The following is a 26406-nucleotide window of genomic DNA, read 5'->3' as shown; positions in this document are numbered from 1 at the left end:
TATTTTAAGCAAACACATTCTAATGTAATTTTCATTTAAAGCAGTTTAATTTGCTCATACTATTTATCTTTCACTTGTTAATTATCATATATTCTATAAAAAAATATATTATTACTTTAATTTTATAAAATAAAATACTGATCATAAATTCATGATACCAAATTGTGAGAAATCAAATTGAGACCGCAAAGTATCAATAACTATTTTAGAAAGAAAATGAATAATTTATTAATAATTTCTTAAATAACCTAAGAAAGATAACTTTTATAAATATTCAGTTGAATAACTAATTAATACAATAACATTTTTTTTAAGAAAGATTTTCATTGTGTGCTTCGGGTATGAGCTCAAAATCTCAAAGATGAAAAAAAATTGTATTGGAATACTCAATGTAGCATCTCCTGAGTTGACACGTGTTGCATCATCTCCCAAGTTCACCTGTTGATGCCCATATAAATCTTCGTTTTCTCTTTTTCTCTTTTTTTTTGGCCATAAAAAAATTATAAAAATCAACTAAGACAAAGATAATGAACGTGAAAACAACAACAACAATATGTATATATAGGAACTAGCTTACCAATATTGCTGGAAGGAATGTCACGTTCAGATAAGTAGTTAGCTTCTCTCCAATTTTTAATGTATACCCCATTATAAGATTTAGTACATGTTCCAACTACATAATTTTTGATCAACTTTTTACCGCGCACATGTGATTTACGTCTCGGTGTCACCTGCAAATTAAATCATTTTAATGATAATGTATAAAAGAGTCAATCGCATTATGTATTCTAAGATATTTGTTTTTGAGCTAACCTGCGATGTTTCTTCATTTTCTCTTGATTTCTTTGTTGTTTCAGGAACTTCCCCATATACAACAAATTTTTACACTTCTATCAAAGATCAAAATTTTTTGTTTGTCTCCAAATGATGGTAGACCTGTTTATCAATAATAATTAAATGCTTGTTTTTTTCACAATGAAAATATACATAATCGATTTTGTTGGCAGGAAAACATGCAGATTATTCAAAAGGAAACTTATATAATCTTATTATTAAGCCACTTGGAGGAGAAGTATTATTGATGATCCAATTTTGCCTTCTCTATTCAAATGTATCTGTATGCATGTAATGCATATATTTTGGTATAATCTCATTCTGCCACCAAACCAATATTTACGAAATTTACATTTATCCAATATATATTCTCAAAAGGTAATTATCTAGACAAAGTGGGGAGCATTAACATTTTGTCATCAAGTGGCACACAAGATATTTGAGCATCATATTTTATATTCTAAAAGATCATGACCTGGCCAACACAATACGATGACGTATGTTTCTTCTACTTCTATCTAGAAGTCTAGGTCTAACTGTTTCCGACGTATTTGTACAGTTAATTTTGAATGAAACTCTAGAATTAGCTTATACACACACATACTTCCTTGGACTGTTTTTTTCTTGAGCTAAAGGGTTTATCAGAAACAACAACTCTACCTAAAAGGTAATGATTAGGTCTGTGTACACTTTATTCTCCGCATACCCCATTTTGTAGGATTACACTAGGTTTATTATTGTGTTTTTATATATATTCTTTTAATTATTAATATGACATATTTAAATGTTGTTGTGATACATATCATATCTTTTTACTTTAGAGAAGAACATTTATCTTGTTTTCAAAACACAATTAACATTAAATTTTTTTTTAGGAATTCATCAAAAGATTTTTGTAAATGTATTAAAAGGAACAAAAACAAACAACTTATAATTGGAGTAATTTTTCCAAAGCGAACTTGCAAAACATCAGCGTTTACTTTTTTCAGTGCAATTAAAGATATAGAAACGTCCATTAATGTTGCATCCTCATCACCATCAACTCGGTACTACTTATGCATATTCTAGTCGAAAGTATAAAAAAAATAATTAGATATTTTGTAAAATGAAAAATTGTGTGGAGTAATAGAAAAGGCTTTCAAGAAAAAGATCAAAATTGCTCGCTTGCTAGTAATTTACACATACATATATATATATATATATATATATATATATATATATATATATATATATTATAGTTTAAGAACTTAATCAAAGTGCTAGAATGCCCAAAAAAATATTTGATCATCAATCTTATGCATTTTGTAACAAGATCAATGATGGTTGTGGTTATGAAGATTCACTAAATAATTTGGTGTGAGATGAAAAGTTTCATCCTAAATCAAAATTTTATTCTATCTATATTTTTGGTGAAAACTAATTTTAAAAGCTTCTCTTTCTAAGGAAATTGTTAAATTGAGAGATGTACAATAGTAAGCAGTCTTATATTTTAGTATTCAAATCTTAATACATCATCTTAAAACAAAGATGTTTATTCAAAGATTCATGCACATCTTATCATTCAAATACACATTTAGATTTTGACGTCTTATATATAATCATAAAAATGAAATGAGACGTTAAACTTGTTAGACAACTTCTAATACTACTACTGCTATTACTATTATTTGCAGGGGCGGACCCACATGGGGATGTCCGGGTGCACGAGCACCCATTAAGCTCGTATCGAACTATATATACTTATATCAAAATCAAGGCAGTATCATATAAAATAAAAGGCGAGCACCCAATAAATAAATGGCTTAGTTGGTGCACTGATTGTTAGTAGGTACTGATGGTCATATATTGCTTAAATGCCCAGGTTCAATTCCCTCTAGTGTCATTCTTCTTATTTTAAAATCTGCTCTTTTCTTTCTACCTTTTCACAAATTGTCCTATTTCTAATTTTTCTTAAACAAAATTCCTTTTTTCAAGATAATTTTTATTCTTTTCTTATTGATTTTTTTCGCTATCTTATTTAAATATAATGATCTTTCTTAAGACAAGTGTTAAATTTATACATTTATATTTTATGATTGATAGCTTAAAAAGTAATCACAGTTTTAAAATTTTGAATCGGTCACTGCTCATGTCTATTATGTAACTTATTCTCCAAAAAATATAAACGGTCATGATCTTCCATGTCTATTAACTTTTTCTTTCTCATCAGTCAAATTAGGAAAAATGAAAAGGACGGAAAAAACAATTTGTTCTAGCGCCTTTATTTCAGTTCTCCAATTCAAAAGCGAAAAAGTCCTCCTTCCCGTTGGTTTGCCTTTTTGATAATTACAATGGTATGTGAAGGTACCTCCTTTTTTTAACCAATTCAAATATTCCTATTGTCTATTGCATTGAATTGAAAAAAAGTAACGTCTACGTTGATGAATTTTAGCTCGCAATTACGCTCTTGATATAAGTTTATGTTAAAAATAGTGAGCACCCATAGCCGTAAATTCCTGGATCTGCCACTGATTATCTATATGTATTAAAATTACTATTTTACTTTTATTATTATTTATGTCACTATAGCGTGATCAATTTAGTTTAAATAGAGACATGAGGATTCACATAGCCATTTTTTTTTTTTTGAATTGAGATATAGTTAAATGTTGTTGTTGTTGTTATGCGACTTAGATGTTTAGCTCTAGAATTTTTTTTATCTTTCTTCAATAAGATAACTAATATTTAAAAAGTTATTACCGAATAGATCAAAGAAAACAAAACTAAGTACCTTATAATAAGTATGTTAAACAATAGAGGAATTTTTCAAAGCATACCAATAAGACACCGACTTGTGGTGCAATAGAAGATATGGAAACTACCATTATTGCATCTATACGATCAACTTTGTGGTGGTTATCCATTTTTTTAGTAGAAAATATGAAATAAAAAAGTTATTACCGAATAGATCAAAAGATTTGTGTACATGTCTTAATAGAAAAAAAAACTAAACACTTTATAATAAGTATGTTAAACAATAGAGGATTTTTTCAAAGCTTACCAATGAGACACCAACTTGTGGTGCAATAGAAGATATGAGAACTGTCATTATTGCATCTCTATGATCAACTTGGTGGTGCTTATCCATTTTCTAGTATAAAATATGAAACATTTAGTTATATATTATGTAACATTAAAAATTGTGTGAAGTGATATTGAAGGAAATAATAAAAAATATATCATTTAAAGAAATAAAGATGAAATTGTTAGTTTGCTAGTAATTTGTACATGTTATTAATCTTTTAAAACTTAATAAAAGTTATAGAATATCACAAAAGATAAAGAAATAGATGTTTTTCCATAAGTCTTATGATTTCAATAACCAGGGACGGCTCAACATAATTCGAGTCCTAAAGCGAAATTTTAATTAAAGGCCTAAAATCTAAATAAACTTTATTTGTATTTATTTATTTTTCTATATTTTTAGATGTAAATTACTACTTAATATCTTTTATATAAATGATTTTTTCAAATACTTTTTTTAATTATTATTGTTAGGTAAGATTTTATCAATTCAACATTGAAAAACATCCTTTTATTGAGACAATTATTATATGAATTGTTAACATAATTCTATAAGTAATAATTTGATAAACTTTAAAGAAAAGAGTTAGAATCATAGAATCTTATTCAAAAAGTTGATAACTTGGTATACCTAATTTAATATGAAAATTTTATGAAGAAATAAAAAAAAAAAATTGTAATTCACTTTGTTCAACACTTTTTGACTATTGATTCATATTTTTGAGAGAGTATTACTCTAACTATCAAAGATTTAAAGAAATAGAGTGCAAAATGAGTTAAAAATGATAAATAATGTGAGTGTTAGCGAAGAGAATGTAAGAATCCAAAACAGTATTTTCTTGAATTCTTCTATTTTAATGGGGTTAAGATACATAATTTTTTATTTGTAGAAATTTGAGGCCCCCAATAAGGCCAATGCCTTAAATTTAATAGGCAAGAGCCGGCCCTGTCAATAACAAGTGCAATGATTTTCTTGAGAAACTCAAACTTCTTAGTAACTTGCCTAGCATCTTCACATAAAAATAAATTTTTACTTTCTATTCTTGTAAAGAAATTATAGTTTCAATGGTCACACAAATTAATTTATAATTTAATATATTTATCTATAACATAGTTTGAGAGGAGTAATGATAGTAAGTCAAGTGCTCTATGTTAATTCAAAGTTTGTTCAATTTTCATCAAAATTACCATGTTTAGTTAGTGGGCGTTTGGACATGTAGTTTTCTCTTGTAATTTTAAATCATTAGATGAAAATTAGCATTTGGATAAGTGATTTCATCTCGTGATTTTAAATTATGAGATGAAATCTCAAATTCTCCTAAAATCTTGACTTGAGAATTTCATATCATGATTTCACATTTTTCAAATACAAATATTGACACACCAGTTTATATTATATATAGAAAAAACAATGATATAATTACGTAATTTTTTGCAAGAATACCAAAAGGCTAACGAAATATTTACAAAATGTGAACATGATGATAAGTTACTAATTCTATTGACCATGTTCAATTTTATTTAAGAGTATTACACTACAACTCATGATTAATGTTACCTTTTCATTGAAAAAAAATTAAAGTGTTATCTATAAATATTATATTTTTTTTAGAATAACTTTTTTATGGTGTATTTTCTTTTGTCATGAACTTTTGCATATTTGGTATGACTATAAAAAGAAAGAATTGGGGTACTTTTGGTAGTTTTCATAACTTATGGGGGGTTTTATGTTTATGAGACAAAAATACAATTTAAAAATTCAAATTGCATGAACAAACAAAGCTTGAACTTAATTTCATATTATGATTTCATCTCACATGGTTGTTTATTAATCTAATATTTTTGATATGGGTATAAAGGGTTCAAAAGACTTCCGTATGTGGTGAGTTTAATCAAGGGTAGATGTTTGATTTCTTTCATAACCTTACAGTTAGTGTACCTAGGTGATACCATTGTAATTTTCTAAGTCATGTATGGTTTGGATTTCAAAAAACAAATATTTATATATTTTTAATACTTGAATTTTTTTTCTCAAAAATAAAAAATTTCTTCATGCGTCATAACCATTAATTCTATAATAATTGTTTATTATGTTTTGAATTTTTCCCTTGTATATTTTAGGAAACTCATAATCACTATTGGTTTAGAAGTCCTTTTGTCCTAATAGATTTGGAAAAGAAATACATTGTCCTTCTAGGATTGGGAGAACTTTTTCCTTATAGGTTTGGGACTACTGAAATTTATATATAGGGATATAGATGGGGATTATAAAGCATGGTACACGACACAATCTAGTCCTAAAGGTTTGAGAGGATTGTAAAGAAAACACTTTTTCTTTTCTTTAATAGTGGAAAACTCTCTCTGCTTTTTTGCTTAGAGGATTAGGCCTAGCCGAACCTCGTTAAATGCTTGTATTATTTTTTCTTCTCTATTTTCTTTGTTTGTAATTGTGTGCTAGTTAATTCACGATATTTTCACAACAATAAATAGTGTTATATGGACGAAAGTTATCTTGAAAGACCTATTATTTTTTACATGAATATAGGACTTAACTAAAAAAAAGCACAATTGGAGAATATAATTTAGACTTATTGGATAACCTATAAAAGTATTATTAAAAATATTATTAATCATATACTCCATGTGTTACAATTTATATGGCACACTTTTTTTTAATCAGTTTCAAAAAGATGACATATGTCCTTATTTTGCAAATGTTTAATGAGACTATTTACCTTTTTACCATGTTGGGTTTCACTTATTTGAAAAAATATTCATAAAGGTGTACTCTTATATTTAAAACTTCATATTTTTAAGGATGATTTTGGAGCATACATATCAAAGCCTTTCCATATTTGTGTCTAGTGAAACTACATCACATGAATTGGAATGGAAAGAGTATATATTAACTTATTGTTAGATGTATGACATATTCAAAGGTTATTGTTGTGTACAAGCCATATGTTTTAGCTAAAGAGAATAATATTGTTCTTTATTTCATCACACAATTAACATTAAAAAATTGTTCATGAATCCATCAAAATATTTTTGTACATGACTTGAAAGAAAATAAACTAAAAACTTTATAATTGGAGAAACTTTTAAAAAGCTTACCTCTAAAAAAACGGTTGTTGATTCATCATGTATGATAAAAAGATATTGGAACTTCTATTAATATTGCATCCTTATCATTATCAACTTTACGTTGCTTATCCATATTCTAGAAGAAAATATGAAAAAATTAGTTAGATATTTAGTAAAACAAAAATTTGTGTGAAATAATGGAGAATATTTTCTAAAAGAGATGAAAATTGCTCGCTTGCTACTAATTTGTATGTATGTATTAAGTAATATTTTAAGAACATAATCTAAGTGATAGAATACCCAAAATATAAAACAAAAGGGTGAATGTTCATCAATCTTATGCACTATGTAAGAAGATCAATGACGGTTGTGGTCATGCATCTCTTAAGATGACTCAATTCTTTATGTGATAAATAGTTTCATCCTAAATAATTTATTTTTCTAAAGAATTTATTAATGCAAATACAACCTCTAGGGCTATCACAAATATAACAATTATTTCATTTTAAATTTGGCCAAATCTAAGATGATTGATCTTCTCTTTTATGACCACGATTTACTAGAGTTTGCATCCTTGAAATAGAAAAATAAAATAAATAGTTAGGTAAAGAGAGGAAAAAAATCATGAAAAGCTTAGATCTATCTGACTAGTACTTGTAAAGAAATTCAAACTCCAAAACTACCAGTGTAACACCCCATATGCTAGAACTACCAAATATACAGATTTCAGAAGTTGCAGGTGCCATCGACGGGCACCACTCATGGACTGTAGGGTGATCAATGGTCCGTCCTGGTGGTCCGTGGTTCACCACCTGCAGCCCTCACAGAAAAGGTCCAGAAAATCTCGCTAAGGGTCAGCTCACGCAAGGAACTATGGACCGCAGGTCAGGCCACATTCCGTGGTCTCGGGCCGTGTTCAGACCCTCAGAATCTGGCTCCAAGACATCATTCGACGGCCGACCAGAACGGACTGTCGGTCCACCCATGGTCCGTCGGTGACCCCCGACAACTTTTAAGTCAGGGTCTTTTGGTCTTTTCCCTATGCGTTAGACCCTTAAACTACGTCGTTTTGGTAAGTTTTAGCCTAGAAACTTAATTAGAACTTACCCAAGTCAACTTATTCTCCAAAATTCATCCAAGTTGAACGAAAAAAAAGAGAAAGAGTTGAGCAGCCCTAGTCCAAGAATGTAACAAGTTTTCATTAGTTTCAGCCCCAAAATCGAAAGATTTCTCCGTAGAATTCGTCACCAGGTATGTGGAATTTCACTAGTGGGTTCCTTTAACCCATTAGGTCCCTAGATTTCTGTCAGAATCTTGATTCCCTTGATATTATCTAGACCTAGTTTCTTGAATGTTAGAAATTTTTGTGATTTAGCTGTTAGAATACTCCAAATCAGATTATCATAGTTTCGTAACAATTCAACTTAGTTTCTTGCATGAAATTCAAAACCCTAGTTGTGTAGATTCGTTTTGTTCATGAATTACACTTGCTAGGCCAGTTTAAACAGATATACATGCCTCAAATATTGAATGTCTCATTATTAGTATTACAATGTTGCATTTTAGTTAGCATGTCAGAATCTTGAGCTATCCAGTTTATTTTAGTTATATTGTATTTTATACATTCTATTAGGAGTAGGCTTAATATAGAGTTGGACTAGGGTCAGTCACCCTCATAGTCCCAGAACTAGATGCCCCCATAGGTAAGTTCCCTATGTGGGCATTATACTTAGTGATCAAGCTAGTGATGCCTCTATACCCTTGGCAAGATATATTGGGTCCTCTCGATGGGGCGTATACATCGGACTCCACATTTAGCTCATGTGGTTTTATGTCGGTTATAAGTAGCTCCCACAAACAGACTCTAGTGTATTGACCAGGTTATCAGTTACAGTTCAGTCTTCAGTTTCAGTATATTATAAACTTGGTGACTACATTCAGTTAGTTCATATTTAGCATGTTTAGCATATTTATCATGTTCAAATTATAGCATCGCTTTATCACTCTGTACAGTTATATGTTTTATTCAACTTTATTCTATCCTGCATGCTCAGTACCTTTCAAGTACTGACGCATACTCTACGCTACATCTTCTCGTGATGTAGGTTCAGGTCCTCAGCATTTAGATCACGCGTAGATTGGTTCCCAATCTCCAGTTCATTAGCATCAGTGGTGAGTCCTCATTCTTCGAGGATGAGTGACATGTTATCTTTCAATTTTCAGCCTTTTAGCTTCAGTTTTGCTAGAGTTAGCTGGGGACATGTAATAGAATCTCTAGTCAGTAGAGGCTTTTATTCAGACATAGTTTAGATTCAGTTTTAGTTTGAGTTTGATCTTTTAGTTGTCATTAAATTTAGTTATATATATTCAGACTTAGAATGAGTATTCCTTATCATTTCAGTTTATCTCATGTCTTATGCTTCCACATAGTATTTATTTTAAGTATGCTTATGATATGCCAGCTCAGGGTTAACTTGGGGTCACTCGTGATCCTAGGTCCCATGTTTACGCCTTAGGGGTATCTTTGGGGAGTGACAAACTTGGTATCAGAGCATTAGGTTTAAGAGTCCTAGGAAATCTGAAAAGCCGCACTAAGTAGAGTCTCTTTCATGGGTATAAAGTGCACCACATCTAATGAGAGGGAGACTACGAAATGTTTTAGGATAACATCACTTTCTTTGCTACTCTTATTGTGCGTAAGGTATGATCCAACTTCTCGTTTCTAATTCGACGTTATGTGTTTTAGATCATGCCTCCTCGTAGAGCTTAACCAAGGAATGCTAATGCACGCAATGCTAATGCAGTCCCTCTAGTCCCAGACCATGAGGTTTCGAATGCAGAGTTTCGAAAGGCGATTCAACTTTTGGCTCAGAGTATGACTAACCAAAACAATCAGCAGGTTCCAAATCCTACTACAAGAAATGGTGGATCAATGGCAGCTAGAGTTTGAGATTTTGTTAGGATGAATCCGCTTGAGTTTTTAGGGTCTCAAGTTGGTGAGGACCCACATAACTTCATTGATGAGGTTAAGAAAATCTTTGGAGTGATGCAAGTGACTGGTAATGATAGGTTAGAGTTGGCATCCTACCAGCTTAAGGATGTGGCTCACATATGGTACACTCAGTGGAAAGAAAACAGGAGTGTGGATGCAACTCTTATGACTTGGGAGTGTTTTACCGAATCTTTTCTGGATATGTTCTTCCTAAGAGAGTTGAGAGAGGCTAAAGCTCAGGTGTTTATGAATTTGAGACAAGGTACAATGTCAGTCCAAGAGTATGGACTTAAGTTCACCTAACTCTCTAGGTATGCTCACATATGGTTGCCGATCCAAAGACACAAATGAGTAAGTTTCTGTTTGGAGTATCCGACTTAGTGAAGACAGAGTGCATAAATGCTAGTTGTTAGAGGATATGAGTATCTCTAGGCTCATGACTCATGCTCATCAGGTTGAAGGAGATAAGCTTAAAGAAATAGCTAAGGACAACAAGAAAGCTAGAATAGAGAACTATGAGTACTCTCAGTAGAAATTGGGTGGTGGAAATCACTCACAGTTTCGACAGGATCAGAATAGTAGGGCACCAAGCTCTAAGTCTCAGGGGAGTTTTTCAGGAAATAGGACCTACCCAACTTTTCCAAAGTATGGTAAGAATCATTCGGGAGTGTCTTGCAGGCAAGGAAAGATTGTTTGGGTGTGGTCAGTATGGCCATAGGTTGAAAGATTTTCCTTCTTCCAGACAGGGGCAAAGAGATAATAATAATAGGACTCAGTCTACCGCTCCAGCAACACCAACAGGTCACCCAACTCAGTAGGGTGTGTCATGTGGTACAGGTGGCGGTCAACGCCAAGAGAGGCTCTATGCTCTCCAAGCTCGCCAGGACCAAGAAGATTCTCTTGATGTCACTGGTATCCTTTGAGTCATTCTTTAGATGTTTTTGTAGTGTTAGATCCAGGGGCTACTCTTTCTTTTGTAACTCCCTTTATAGTAGTAACATTTGGTGTCAATCCAGAAACTCTTTTAGAACCCTTGTCAGTCTCTACCTCAGTTGGTAACCCAGTTATAGCTAGACGGGTAAACAATAATTTCCCTGTCACAGTCTCTTAGAAAGTCACCTCAGGAGATCTTGTCGAGTTAGAAATGGTAGACTTTGATATCATTATAGGCATGGATTGCTTACATTCGTGTTATGCCTCAATCGATTGTAGAACTAGGTTCGTTCGTTTCCAGTTTCCAGATGAGTCAATCTTAGAATGGACGGGTAGTAGCTTAGTGCCTATGGGTCAATTCATTTCTTACCTTAAGGCCAGAAAGATGATTTCGATGGGGTATATCTATCATCTAGTTCGGATTAAGGATTCAAGCTCCGAAACCCCAACTCTTGAGTCAGTTTCTTTAGTAAATGAGTTCCCAGAAGTGTTTCCAGAAGATCTTCTCGGAGTTCCTCTCGAAAGGGAAATCGACTTTGGAATTGATCTCCTTCCAGCTACCTAGCCTATTTCTATTCCTATTTACAGAATGGCTCCAGTTGAGCTTACGGAATTGAAAGAGCAGTTGAAAGACCTTCTAGATAAGGGTTTCATCAGACCTAGTATTTCCCCATGGGGTGCACCAGTGTTGTTTGTGAAAAAGAAAGATGGTTCTCTCAGGATGTGCATTGACTATCTACAGTTGAACAAAGTCACAATCAAGAATAAGTATCCCATCCCCAGGATTGATGACTTGTTTGACCAATTTCACGGTGCTAGTCATTTTTCAAAGATAGACCTCAGATTCGATTATCATCAACTCAGAGTCAGAGATAGTGACATCTCGAAAACAACCTTCAGAACTCGATATGGCCATTATGAATTTGTAGTTATATCATTTGGACTAACCAATGCTCATGCAACTTTCATGGATTTGATGAACAGGGTGTTCAAGTAGTATTTGGACTTGTTCGTTATCGTCTTTATTGATGATATCCTCATTTACTCTAGGAATGAGGAAGAACGTGCGACTCATTTGAGGATTATCCTGCAAACTCTCAAAGATTGCCAGTTATTCGCTAAGTTTAGCAAATGTGAGTTTTGGTTACAATCAGTTGCTTTCCTTGGGCATATAGTATCTAGCGAAGGGATTCGAGTGGATTCCTAGAAAATAGATGCAGTGAAATAATGGCCCAGACCTACCAGATATTAGAAGTTTCTTGGGTTTGACTGGTTATTACAGAAGGTTCATGGAAGGATTTTTATCCATAGCTTATCCATTGACTAAGTTGACACAGAAAAAGGGCAAGTTTCACGTGTCAGATGAGTGTGAGAAGAACTTTGCAGAACTAAAAATTAGGTTGACTACAACTCTTGTCTTGACTCTACCAGAGGGTTTAGATGGCTATGTGATCTATTGTGATACATCCAAAGTCGGCCTGGGTTGTGTGTTGATGCAACGAAGTAAGGTTATAGCTTATGCTTCTAGACAACTTAAGGTGCATGAGAATAACTATCCGACTCATGACCTCGAGCTTGCAGCAGTGGTATTTGTCCTTAAGATTTGGAGACATTACTTGTATGGTGTTCACGCAGATGTGTTCACAATTAGTATCTGTTCACCCAGAAAGAGTTGAATCTTCGCCAGATGAGATGGCTTGAATTCCTCAAGGACTATGATATGAATATGCTTTACCATCCTGATAAGGCCAATGTAGTAGCTGATGCTTTTAGCAGACTATCTATGGGTAGTGTAGCGCATGTTGAGGAATAAAAAAATGAATTAGCGAAAGATGTTCACCGGCTTGCTCGCTTAGGAGTTCACCTTAGCGAATGACATGATTCTCGAGGAGTTACATGGTGGCCATGTGATGATGCATCAAATAGATGTTGCCTTTTAGTCAGCTTTCTCGTTCTTAAGGACTTTCATGAGCATATCAGATGGTGGTATAACAGTTTAGAATGGCTTAGAATCTTCATTAGTAGCGGAGGTTAAGGAAAAACAAGGCAGTGATCCTATATTGCTTCAACTGAAGGGTGCAGTTCATCAGCAGAGGGTTGAGGTTTTCTCCTGAGGGAGATGGTGTGCTTCGTTATCAGGGCCATTTATGTGTTCCTAAGGTGGGTGAGTTGAGACAACAGATTCTTGCAGAAGCCCATAACTCCAAGTATTCTATTCATCTAGGTGCCACTAAGATGTACCGTGATCTGCAAGAAGTCTTTTGGTGGAATGGTATGAAAAGGGATATAGAAGATTTTGTGGCTAAGTGCCCGAACTGTCAACAAGTGAAGGTAGAACATCAGAAACTAGGATGTATTTCTCAAGTGATTAACAGTCCTACATGGAAGTGGGAGGTGGTCAACATGGACTTCATTACAGGTTTACCTCGTACTCGCAGACAACATGACTTCATTTTGGTGATAGTTGACAGAGTTACTAAGTCTTCACAATTTTTGGCTGTCAAGACTACAGATTCGGCAGAGGATTACGCCAAGCTTTACATTAATGAGATAGTCAGGTTGCACGAGGTTCCTTTGTCTATCATGTCAGATAGAGGTCCTCAGTTTACCTTTCATTTCTGGAAGTCATTTTAGAAAGGTCTTGGTACTCACGTTAATCTCAGCATAACATTTCATCCACAAACGGATGGTCAGGCAGAGCGTAACATTCAGACCTTAGAGGACATGTTGAGAGCTTACGTGATCGACTTTAGGGGTAGTTGGGATGATCACCTTCCTCTTATAGAGTTTGCCTACAATAATAGTTACCATTTTAGTATTCAGATGGCCTCTTATGAGGCATTATGTGGGCGTAGATGCAGATCTCCAGTTGGTTGGTTTGAAGTAGGTGAAGCAACCTTGATAGGGCCATATTTAGTTCATGATGCAATGGAAAGAGTTCAGCTCATCAAAGATAGACTTAAGATAGCCCAGAGTCGTCAGAAGTCCTATGCATATGTAAGGAGAAGGGACTTGGAGTTCCAAATTGATGATTGGGTTTTCCTGAAAGTGTCACCTATGAAAGGGGTGATGAGATTTGGCAAGAAAGGGAAGCTCAGTCCCAGATATGTAGGTCCTTACAAGATCTTGAAAAGAATTTGTAAAGTGTCTTATGAGTTAGAGTTGCCAGCAGAACTAGCAGTAGTCTATCCGGTCTTTCAGATTTCGTTGTTGAAGAAGTGTGTGGGTGATCCAACATCTATTGTGCCATTAGAAAGTGTGGCTGTGAAGGATAGTCTCATATATGAAGATGTGCCAGTTGAAGTTCTTGATCGTCAGGTTCGAAGGTTGAGAAACAAAAAAGTCGTTTCAGTTAAGGTTTTGTGGAGGAGTCCGTCCGTAGAGGGAGATACTTGGGAGGCAGAAGCAGCCATGAAAGCCATGTATCCTCATCTCTTTCCTTCGGATTTCATTCCAACTTGAGGTAATAGTTCCTCTCCAGTCTTTCAATTACTCATGCGTAAATTCAGTCCTAGTATCATGTTCCTTCAGCTATACTTGCATTTTCAGCGTATTTGCATGTTCTTGGAACTTAGTTTAGTTAGATTTTAGTTTCAAGTACTTAGTGGTAGGGTTGCATCTCTTTCCCTCTATTTCAACTAGTTTAGCCTTCATTAGAGGACAAATGTTCCCAAGGGGGAGATAATGTAACACCCCATATGCTAGAACTACCAAAAATACAGATTTCAGAAGTTGTAGGTGCCACCGACGGGCACCACCGACGGACTGTAGTGTGACCCACGGTCCGTCATGGTGGTCCATTGTTCACCACCAGCAACCCTCCCAAAAAAGGTCCAGAAAATCCCGCTAAGGGTCAGCCCACGCCAGGACCTACAGACCGTAGGTCAGGCCACAGTCCGTGGTCTCAGACCATGGGTCAGACCCTCCGAATCCAGCTCCCAGACGTCATTCGACGATCGATCAGAACGGACACGGTCCGTCAATCTGTTCTGTTGGTGACCCCCCAACAACTTTTAAGTCAAAGGTCTTTTCTGTATGTGTTGGACCTCTAAACTACGTCGTTTAACCCTTAAACTACATCGTTTTAGTCAGTTTTAGCCTAGAAACATAATTAGAACTTACCCAAGTCAAATCATTCTCCAAAATGCATCCAAGTTGAACGAAAAGAAGGAGAAAGAGTCGAGCAACCCTAGTCCAAGAACGCAACAAGTTTTCAATAGTTTCATCCCCAAAATCAAAAGATTTCTTCGTTTAATTCGTCATCAGGTATGTGGGATTTCACTAGTGGGTTACTTTCACCCATTAGGTCCCTAGATTTTAGTCAGAATCTAGACCTAGGGTTTCTTGAATGTTAGAAATTATTGTAATTTAGCTATTAGAATACTCCAAATCAGATTATCATAGTTTCGTAATAGTTTAACTTAGTTTCTTGCATGAAATTTAGAACCCTAATTATGTAGATTCATTTTGTTCATGAATTACACTTTCTAGGCCAGTAAAAATAGATATTCATGCCTCAGATATTGAATGTCTCAATTATTAGTTTTATAATGTTGCATTTCAGTTAGCATGTCAGAATCTTGAGCTATCCAGTTTATTTCAGTTATATTGTATTTTATACATTCTATTGGGAGTAGGCTTAATACCGAGTTTGACTAGGGTCAGTCACCCTCATAGTCCCAGAACTATGTGCCCCCGTAGGTAAGTCCCCTCTATGCGCATTATACTTAGTGATCACGCCAGTCATGACTCTATACCCCTGACAAGGTATATTGGATCCTCTCGATGGGGCGTATACATCAGACTCCTCATTTAACTCATGTGGTTTTATATCGGTTATTAGTAGCTCCCACAGACAGACTCTAGTATATTGACCAGGTTATTAGTTACAGTTTAATCTCCAGTTTCAGTGTATTATAAACTTGGTCACTAAATTCAGTTAGCTCATATTTAGCATATTTATCATGTTCAGATTATAGCATCACTTTATCGCTTTGTTCAGTTATATGTTTTATTCAACTTTATTCTATCCTGCATGCTCAGTACCTTTCAAGTATTGACGCATACTCTGCGCTACATCTTCTCGTGATGTAGGTTCAGGTGCTCAACATTCAGATCACGCATAGATCGGTTCCCGATTTCCAGTTCAACAACATCAGTGGTGAGTCCTCATTCTTCGAGGACGAGTGACATGTTATCTTTCCATTTTTAGTCTTTTAGTTTCAATTTTTCTAGAGTTAGCTGGGGACATGTATCAGAATCTCTAGTCTGTAGAGGCTTTTATTCAGACATAGTTTAGATTCAATTTTAGTTTGAGTTTGATCTTTCAGTTGTCATTAAACTCAGTTATATATATTCAGACTTAGAATAGGTATTCCCTATAATTTCAGTATATCTCATATCTTATGCTTCCGCACAGTATTCCTTTTATGTATGTTTTTGATATGCCAGCTTAGAGTTAACTTGGGGTCACTCATGTTCCTTGGTCCTGTGTTTATGCCTTGGGGGTAGCTTCAGGGAGTGACAACCAGGTTATTGTTACACTGCTATGTGAAATGAATCTATCTGATTATCACTAATGTAATTTTCCTCCTAAACAAAAATATTGTATACATCTTTTTAAAAATGATAAAATGAGATAAGATCGTTCAGATAGTTTGTTCATGTCATAAGTTCTTTTATAGATATATCGGTTCACTAGAGTAAAATGTTATTACTGAAGGTGTTAATAATTATATCAAAGAAAGTTGACTCAAAGGACTTACCATTTCTTAGCATAAAAGCAAACTTAACTAAAGATATCACACAATAGAAAAAAAGATACATATAGGTGATATCTACTAGTGAAAATTAGAATTTAGGTCTCACTTATTTTTACTTCATTAAGATAAAATATTAATCAATCAAATGTCAATCATTTAGTGTGTATCATTTTATGTTGGAATATAATTAGTCTCACCTTAACCATCAAGTAGATTTTTAACGATACACTCAATTGATGGGTATGAATAAGTATGAATAATTAAGATCTATAACAAAATCTAATATCATTAACATATCTATTCAAAGATTTCTTAAAAGATAACAGTTCACCAATTCAATTTAGTCATTGTCATCTTTTTCCATAGTTATCAACTACCACAATAAATTACCAACAACTACCATTCTTAGTGACCACCATACCAAATCATTACAATCAGCTAACACCACTAACAACTACTATTTACAGTTATTATTAACACAAACCATCAGTAGAACAAAAATCATTGAACCTTATCGACAATCACCATCTTATGTCACAACTATATATTGTCAACCATCATCTATCACCACAATCATTAGTTATCACTATTATTATCTGCCATAATAAAATATCCACAACTATCATTCTTAATGACCACCATACCAAATCATTACAATCAACTAACACCACCAACAACTACTATTTACAATTATTATTTACAATAACCATCATTAGAATAAAATTCATCGAACCTTATTGACAATCATCATCATAAGTCACAATTATATATTGTCAACCACCATCATCTATCACCATAATCATTAGTTATAACTATTGTCCAACTATCAATCACCAACAAACTACTACATTTAACTTCTACCATGATCACTATCAATAGCTACAATCCACAACACCATCATTAGTCAATACCATCATTAGTCAATACCACCATCATCTATCACCATAATCATTTAGTTATCACTATTGTCCAACTATCAATCACCAACAAACTACTACATTTAACTTCTACCATGATCACTATCAATAGCTACAATCCACAACACCATCATTAGTCAATACACCATCCTCAATTGACATACACCACTAATGTAGCTAGCCATCACAACCATCAACCATCATGTAACTTTTTAAAAATATTTTATTGATGTAGTATTAGATTAGTTTTAGTTTTCTTACATTTAAGGTAAAATGGATGAAAATACACATTCACTATGACTCAATTTGCTCTAACACACTCATACTTTATGGCGGTCCTATCACCCCCAAAATATTTTTTTAAAGTACTTATTTGACATTTATCGGGCGGGATAAATAAAACATAAAAAAATTATTTCTTTTGTACACATACGTTGATCAGAAGTTAAAAAAAAGAGTTTTGGTCGTTATCACTCACTTACACTTATAAAATAAAAATAAAAATGGAGATCCCTTCATTTAGACTTCAATTTTTCCTAGAAGAAACTGTCACTCCCCGAGCCTACACCCTGGGCGGGAGTGACATCAAGAACCATTGCTGGCCTCAAGCAACCCTTGGCCTGACTTAACTCTTAGTGGAAGACTTACTCATGATAAAAGAAAGTATTGAAATACAATCAAACTAAACTGTTTCAACAAATAACTTAGAATGTTTTAAAGATCAACATTCAACTGGTCAAAATGGCAGCTCAAGTCTCAACATAACTGAAATGGAAAAGACTAAGGACTAACATCAACTAACTGTCTATGAAGCCTCTAACAACTGAGATGGACGTCGGGACAAGACACACGACATCCTAATAAACTAACCGATAAAGCAATAAAAAGGATCCTCCAGAAAGCATGGAGGCTCACCACAAGACTCTGAATGCTCAACTGGATCAACGAAACGCTGGGTGCTGATCTTGGTTAGCTGTATATGCATCATAAGAATGATGCAGACCAAATGACATCAGTACATTGAATGTACAAGTATGTGAGGGAAATTCTAAAACAAAACATAAGCTTGAAGGTAACTGAAAGAACATACCTGGGCTCAATTCAACCCAACTTAACTCATTTCAATATTAAGCAATGATATGAATACAATATAAAGAAAAGCTTTTAAAACATGGATAACAAATCTGTGTATTTAGAAATACAATAGTAACTCAGTTTGTGTGCAAGGATACAATATAAACTCTGTGGGTATATAAAAATACAATTAACTCTGTGTATATAAGAATACAAAAATACTTTTGTGGGAGTTTCTCTAACCAAAAACCATCACTTAAGAGCTATGTGATGATACATCATTTTGCCTCACGCTGCCAGGGCCGTCCTATACCTTGCCGAGGGTATAGAACCTAACTACTAAATGGATCCACTAGTCTATGTCAAAAAGCACTAAGGAATCATCTAAAAAGTATGACCCTTTTCTACCCATGATGGCTACATGGTTTATAGGGGCTGTGAGTTGTCTGAACTCATCCTTATATCGGTGCTCAATAATGTTTAAAACATAACTCTTTCTGTGGTTTGATATAATTACTCAAAAACTAGCACAAAGGCTCTTTAGGAAATCAGTGTTCCCTCTCTTGCTTAATTGTGAAAACATTTACTCTTTACTAAAAAACTAGCTCAAAGGTACTGTTGGAAGTGTTTCCTTTCTTGTTTAAATGTGAAAACATTTTCTCCTTGGGTATACATAGTCCCCATATACTATTTTGAAGACATGAAATTCACTCTTTACTCAACTCAAAATTCAAGTCTTAAAACAAGTTTAAAGCATTCGTAAAATACTTTTGAAAATACTTTAGGAACTATCTAGACTTGACTCTTAACTTTCCTTGAATTTGAATTTATGAATTCAAGGTTATGATTCATTTTTATGGATGATATCATGATATATGGACGTACCTTAGAGTGTAGAAATCAACTAGAAAACATAGGTACGTTTCAAGGGTACTCAAACGGAAAGAAGTGGGAAAGGGTAGAAGACCTGACATCCTTGGCGCTCTGAGTGGCACGGGGCACCAGAGCCAAAACTTCAGGAGCCGAGTTGGGACGCTCTAAGTGGCATGGCACCCCAGAGCCCAAACTTCAGGCACTGATGTGGGGCGTTCTGAGTGGCGCGGCGCCCTACCCCTTGTCCCAGATTTTTTGACGAATTTTCTTAGTCATTTTTCAACTCTAAACCATCTAGATTCAAATGGTTCCTTTCCCAGACACTTAGATTCAAATACATAACCAAAATATGAAAGAATCTACTCAAAACAACATCAACTTTCATGAATCTAACTCAAGAACTTCTCAAGAACTTCAACAACCAAGAACCCAATAGAAACTTCAACACAATCCATCAAGAACTCATTTTCTATACTTTCAAGAACATAATTTCGCTGAATTAAATCATGATTGGCGCGTGGGTGAATTAACCCAATGCTATGTTATCTCACATACCTCGTAGGGATCAACCCTTGGCGAAATCCACAAGCTTAACTTCAAGAACGCAATGAATCCTTTCTTCTTCTCCACTTTTCTCCTCTTCTTTTCTCTTCTCTCAAAACCCTAACTTAATTTTATGAAGCATAATTAGACCCCAACTTAATTATGAAAAACAAATTTAATTAATTGGGTAGTGAAAAGACCATAATACCCTTCTAAAATCCAGTTTTGACTTTCCTTATCTGGACAACCCAACTTCAAATGGGCATATCTCCCTCATACGAACTCGAAATTGCACAAACTCGGTGGCGTTGGAAAGATAATTCAAGGACCGTTCTTACGGTATCTTGTAGCCCACCTAAATCATCCTGTGCTAGGAGTTATGGTCATTTGAAGTTGACCCAAAACTCATACTTTGCTTAACTTTCCAAATTTGATTATTTCTAAAAACGGTTTCTTTCTAATTTTAGTTCTTTCAAAAATTGGGGCGTTACAGAAACTAACTGACTTTTGAAATGCAATCTCATGAATAATTATATTCTTCCACAATCGAGTTTTGACATATATGTCAAAATGATTCTTTAAAAAAATATTCAAGTGGATACTAGGTACTCCATAAAGTATGAGTATGTTACTACAAATTCGATCATACATTAGTGTCATTTTAGCCATTTTTCCTAAACTTTGTATTTATTAAATTTTAAATAAAGAAATATTTTATATATTATATGTTAAATAATAAGTAGCCCTATTATTTAGTATTCATATTTTAATACATCATCTTAATATTGAGTAGTTTAGTAAGAGATTGTTAATGTACATCTTTTTAGTCAAATATACATTAAAATTTAGATATCTTATATATAATCTTAAAACAAATAAGAGGTCTTAGACTTATTAGAGAAATTCTCATACTACTACTATAATTATTACTATTATTTATATGCATTTAACATTTTTTTATTCTTATTTTCATTTAATGACTATGATATGATTAATTAAGCTTAAATGGAGAAATGAGAATTCATTTAATCAATTTCAACTTGTTTGGGATTAATGAAGAGTTAAATGTTGTTGTTGTTAGGCGATTCAAATGTTTTATCTTTAAAAGAAAACCGTTTTCTTTCTTCTATTATACAACTAACACTAAAAAAGAAAATTCCGAATGAATAAATTTATTTATTTATGTTGATGCTTGAAAATATTTTCTCAAAAAAAAAATTCTCCTTATAAAGTATAGAAATTAATTATAGAGAAAATTTAAGAAATAACAAAGATAATAGACATAATACGGTTCTATAGCCATAGTTTCAGTAATTGTGCTACATATCTATAGTTTTGTTTGTTATGGAGGCTGCAGTTTCTATATTTCGCTTGACCGTTTGTATATTTTGCTTGTGAATATACAAAAAGGATATATATATATATATATATATCTATATATATATAAATTTAAAGTTTATACGTTTTGAAATTTTCAGAACTTCATTTGTATATTACGCTTGCCAATATACAAATATGATAATGTATTATGAATTTTTCATAAACTGTATACAAATAGCTAGGGTAAGCATATACAAAGTTTCGATTTGTACAATCAAGAACTAAATTATACAAATTCAGAATTTAGACAATCAGAGACCGGAATATACAAATTCTGAATTTATACAATTGGGAAACTGAATAGCAAAAATTCTCAAAACTGCAACCATGGATTAAAAATAATAAAAGCTATAACTATATTACAGAATATACTTTAGATGTTTGCCATTGTGCATAATTTTCCCTTAATTTTATAATGGTAAATAATATTATATGGGCGAAAGTTATCTTGAAAGACCTATCATTTTTTGGCATTAATGTAGGAGTTCACTAAAAAACCGCAAAATTGGGGATTCGAATTTTTACTTATATTTATTTATATAAAATATTTAAATATTGATGTTGTGATACAGTCCATATATTTTAGCTTTAGAGAATAATATTTTTCTTTCTTTCATAACACAACAACATTAAAAAATTGTTTAAGAATCCATCAAAAGATTTTTGTGCATATCTCAAAAGGTCGAAAACTAACAATTTGTAATTGGATTTCAAAAGCTTACCTCAACAACACCAGGTTTTGATTCTTGAAGTTCAAGTAAAGATATGGGAACTTCCATCAATGTTGCATCTTCATCACCAACTTTGTACTGCTTATCCTGTCACGCCCCGAGCCTACACCCTGGGCGGGACCGGCACCTGGAGACCATTGCTGGCCCCAGGCGAACCCTTGTCCTGGCTTTCTTAACTCAGCGGAAACCTACTCAACAGAATAACTCAACGTCATGCAAAGACATAAACAACTTAACTAATAAAAATATGGCCCAAAGGGCAACTCGAGTCTCAAAATAGAATATTTACACATATATACATATACATAGATGAGAGACTCAAAACTAACTGACTGACTGACTGTCTGACTGTCTATTGAAGCCTCTAATATACTGAGATGGATGTGGGGACAGACCCCGCACATCCTAATAGAACAAAACTAAGTACACAAAATAATTGAGTCCTCCGGAATGCAAGGAGGCTCACCACTGACTCTGGAGTGCTCAGCTGGATCAACGACGTGCAGGATGCTGATCCGGGGTACCTGTATCTGCATCATAAGACGATGCAGGCCAACTGGCATCAGTACATGGAATGTACGAATATGTGAGCTGGAAAAGCTGAACCACAACTTAAGCTTGAAAGGAGAACAAGAGATCACTTACCTTGACTCTGAACGACTCATAAACATAACTGGACTCAAAGTAGAGCAATAAGACACGAGCCATACATATAAAGCTTGTAAAAGAATGTAAACAACTTAGATCATTAAGGATAAAATGATAACAAACTCAACTTTACTTTTATAAACATAATACAACTTTTGTGGGAGGTTCTTTAACCGACAACCACCACTACGAGCCTTAGTGATGATACAACGTTTTACCTCACGTTGCCAAAGGACCATCATATACCTTGCCATCGATATAGGACCTCACTTTTGCTTAGTGGATCCACTAGCCTAATTTTACGTGATCATCTAAAAAGAATGATACGTCACGTCCCATGTTGGCGCATGGTTCTTATGGAGAGTTGAGTTAATATGAACTCGTGTCCCCAATTCGGTGCTCAATACTACTCCCAAAAATACTTTGGCTCATGCTTTTAAAATAACTTCTTTCTTTGATTGAGACGATTACTCAAAACTTAGCCCAAAGGCTCTTTTGGAAAACATGGCTCCTTTCTCACTTAAATGTAAAAACATTTAGAACTTCTTTGGGAAGTACATAGTTCCCTAATAACTTTGGAGAAATGGACTCGACTCTTTACTCCTTACTTTACTTAAACTCTTTACTTTTGACTTGAAACTCTTAACTCAACTTGAAACTTGAAACGACGTTAAGACGTTCAATAACGACTCTTGAAAAGCTTTAAAGACTTGCTTTGACTTGCTTAACTTCTAAGCTTGGTCCTAACTCCACTTGACTTCTAACTTCACTTGACTTGATCCTAACTTTCTTGAATTTAATTATGGATTCAAAGACTTGATTGGCATTTGGAAGGACCCCATGGTGTTTAGGAATGGTTTGGGAATGATTTGGGACTGCCAAACTAAAGAAAATCTTCGAACATAAATTCTGAAAACAGTGGAGTCCGCGTCCTGTCCGCGACGCGGAGAAGATTTTTGTTCACAGGGGGAACAAGTCCGCGACGCGGACGTGCTCCTCGCAAGCTGCCCGACTTTCTCCTTCACGTCTCCAACTCTAAATCCTCTAACCTCAAGGGTTCCAGCCCCAATCACTTAGAAACATGAAATCCCTCAACATTCAATAGATTTCAACTCAAAACCCCAACCGGAAACAAGTCCCAAATCATCAAGAATCTCAACATCACAACCAACAACAATACCAACAATAATTTCAACAACTAACAACTTTAACAACTCTAACAACTTCAACCACAACAACTCACAACTTCAACAAACACAATCCATCTTTTCTCGAAAATAAAACGAGTTTGGCATGTGGGGGAAAGGATCACCCAACACTAAAAGCTCACATACCTTGTTAGGGATCACCCCCGACGAAAATCCACGATGATCTCCTCTTCTTCTCTTCTTCTCTTCTTCTTCTCTTCTTCTTCTCTTCTTCTTCTCTCAAAACCCTTATTCTCACTTCTTTTAAAATGGTAAAAACTGATCAAAATGATCAGCCTAACACATTTATAAAACCAAAATAAAAGGCTAGGGAAAAGACCAAAATGCCCTTAATGATTCCCGGACGGATTTCCTTGTCAACTGCCCAACTTTCAAAGGTCATAACTCGCTCATACGGACTCGGAATCGAGCAAACTCGGCGGCGTTGGAAAGATCGTTCCGAGGGCTATGCAACCATAACTGGAATTCCACCTAACTCATCATGAGCTAGAATTTATGTCTGTTCAAAGTTGGCCAAAAATTCACATTTTCCATACTTAGCCAAAATTTCCAAAACTTTAAATTCTTTCCAAAAAATGAAAATTTCCAATTCTAAGCCTCTTCAATTATTTCATATTGCCGGATGTTACATATCCATACCAAGTAGAAAATATTAAAAAATTAGTTAAAACTTTTGTAAACTAAGAACTTGTATGAAGTGATGGAGAAGGTTTTTTAAAAAAGGATGTAAATTACTTACTTACTATGTTTCATGTTATATTTTAAGAACTTAATCAAGTGATACAATACCCAAAAAAAAACATAGAAATAAAAAGGTGTATTCATCAATAGTATACATTATGTAACAAGATCAATAATGGTTGTGGTGTTGCATCTCTTAAGTTTCACTTAACTCATTGAATGTGTGAAAAAAATCATCCTACATCCAATTTTCTTTTTAAAAAGTTACATTTTTGGGTCAAATTAATTTTAAAGCTTCTATTTTTAATGAAATTGTTAAAAGTTACTGCAAACTCTATCACATATTAAATTAATCCTCACCGCAGTAACAATTGTTTCTCTTGTAGTTTGGCCAAATATAAGAGAATCGATCTCCTTTATTTTGACCTAGATTTATTAGAACTTACATACTTAAAATGGAAAAATGAAAAAAATGACTAGATAAAGAAGGAAAATCATGAAAAGCTTAGATCCATCTGACTAATGCTAATGATAAATTTTCAAACTGGAAAACTACTATTTTATTTATTGTAGTGATTTGTGAAATGACTCTATATAGTTATTATTGATATAATTATCCTTCCTATCCAAAAACATGTTTGCATTTCTCTAGAAAAGTTAAAATATGAAAAGATTATTTGAGATAGCTTGGTTCATGTCATAGGTTGTACTATAGATGAAACAATCTATTAGTGTGAAACTATGGTAAGTAGAGGTAATAAATCACTACACCATTTTAGGTCTACGGCCACACTAAATCTGGACAACGCTTATAAAGTGTTGCCTAAAATACTTTTGGGAACGCTTTAAAAGCGTAGCCCAAGTTTTTAACTTTTGGCTTCAATAATATTGACAACACTTGTAAAGTGTTGCCTAAAATGGTATAGGCTACATTTTATAAGTGTTGTTGCAGTATGATATAATTGGCAACACTTATTTACATATATGACCACACTTTTAAAATGTCCTATTTTTATAATTGTAAAAACAACACATTACAAGTGTTGCTTAAAATTTTCACTAAAATTTTAACTCTCCCTCCAACATTTTTAACTCTCCCTCCCATTTTTATTGGCCAAAAAAAATAATTCATAAAACATTAATAATTAATAAAACATTAATCAGAAAAACGACATACTACTTTTCTATGGAGAACTGAAGAGGGAGCTAAAAAACATTGAGCTGAAGAGCTGAAACCCCAAATCAGAATCGAAGAATTGATGAAGAGCTGAAGATTGCTTTTCTCACGGAACCGCTGAAGATCGAAAACAGAGCTGAAAAGTACTTATACGATTCCATTTTCTCGCTCCACTTTTAGTCTTTTTGATTCAATTACTTTTTTGTTTGTTTGTTGATTCATTGTATTCACTTTAGTGTTAATCTCTTGAAACTTCATTGTTGAAATCCCTTTTTGGGATGTGGGTTTTTGTGCTTTTGCCATTCTTGTTTTTTTGATAGCTTAAATTACATGGGTGTAGAGTTTGAGCTGGAGTAGGTTCATGTATTTTGCATTCGCTTCAGTGATAATCTATTGAAACTTCATTGTGAATAATCTGTTTTTGGGATGTGGGTTTGTTTGCTTTTACCATTGTTATTGTTCTGATAGCTTAAATGACATGAATATATAATTTAAGCTGGAGTAGA

The 26406-nt window shown here is 33.7% G+C and overlaps 1 pseudogene; it reads right to left on the bottom strand.

Moving 5' to 3' along the window:
- Window positions 1-310: 310 nt before the first annotated feature.
- LOC125829089 (uncharacterized) lies at window positions 311-26203 on the bottom strand (annotated as a pseudogene).
- Window positions 26204-26406: the final 203 nt, after the last annotated feature.

Source organism: Solanum verrucosum, unplaced genomic scaffold, assembly GCF_900185275.1.
Source record: "Solanum verrucosum unplaced genomic scaffold, falcon-dt-bn FXZP01000007.1, whole genome shotgun sequence".
Classification (NCBI taxonomy): domain Eukaryota; kingdom Viridiplantae; phylum Streptophyta; class Magnoliopsida; order Solanales; family Solanaceae; genus Solanum; species Solanum verrucosum.
The sequence above is the reverse complement of the archived record's forward strand: the minus strand, read 5'-3'. Positions and strand labels throughout refer to the sequence as shown.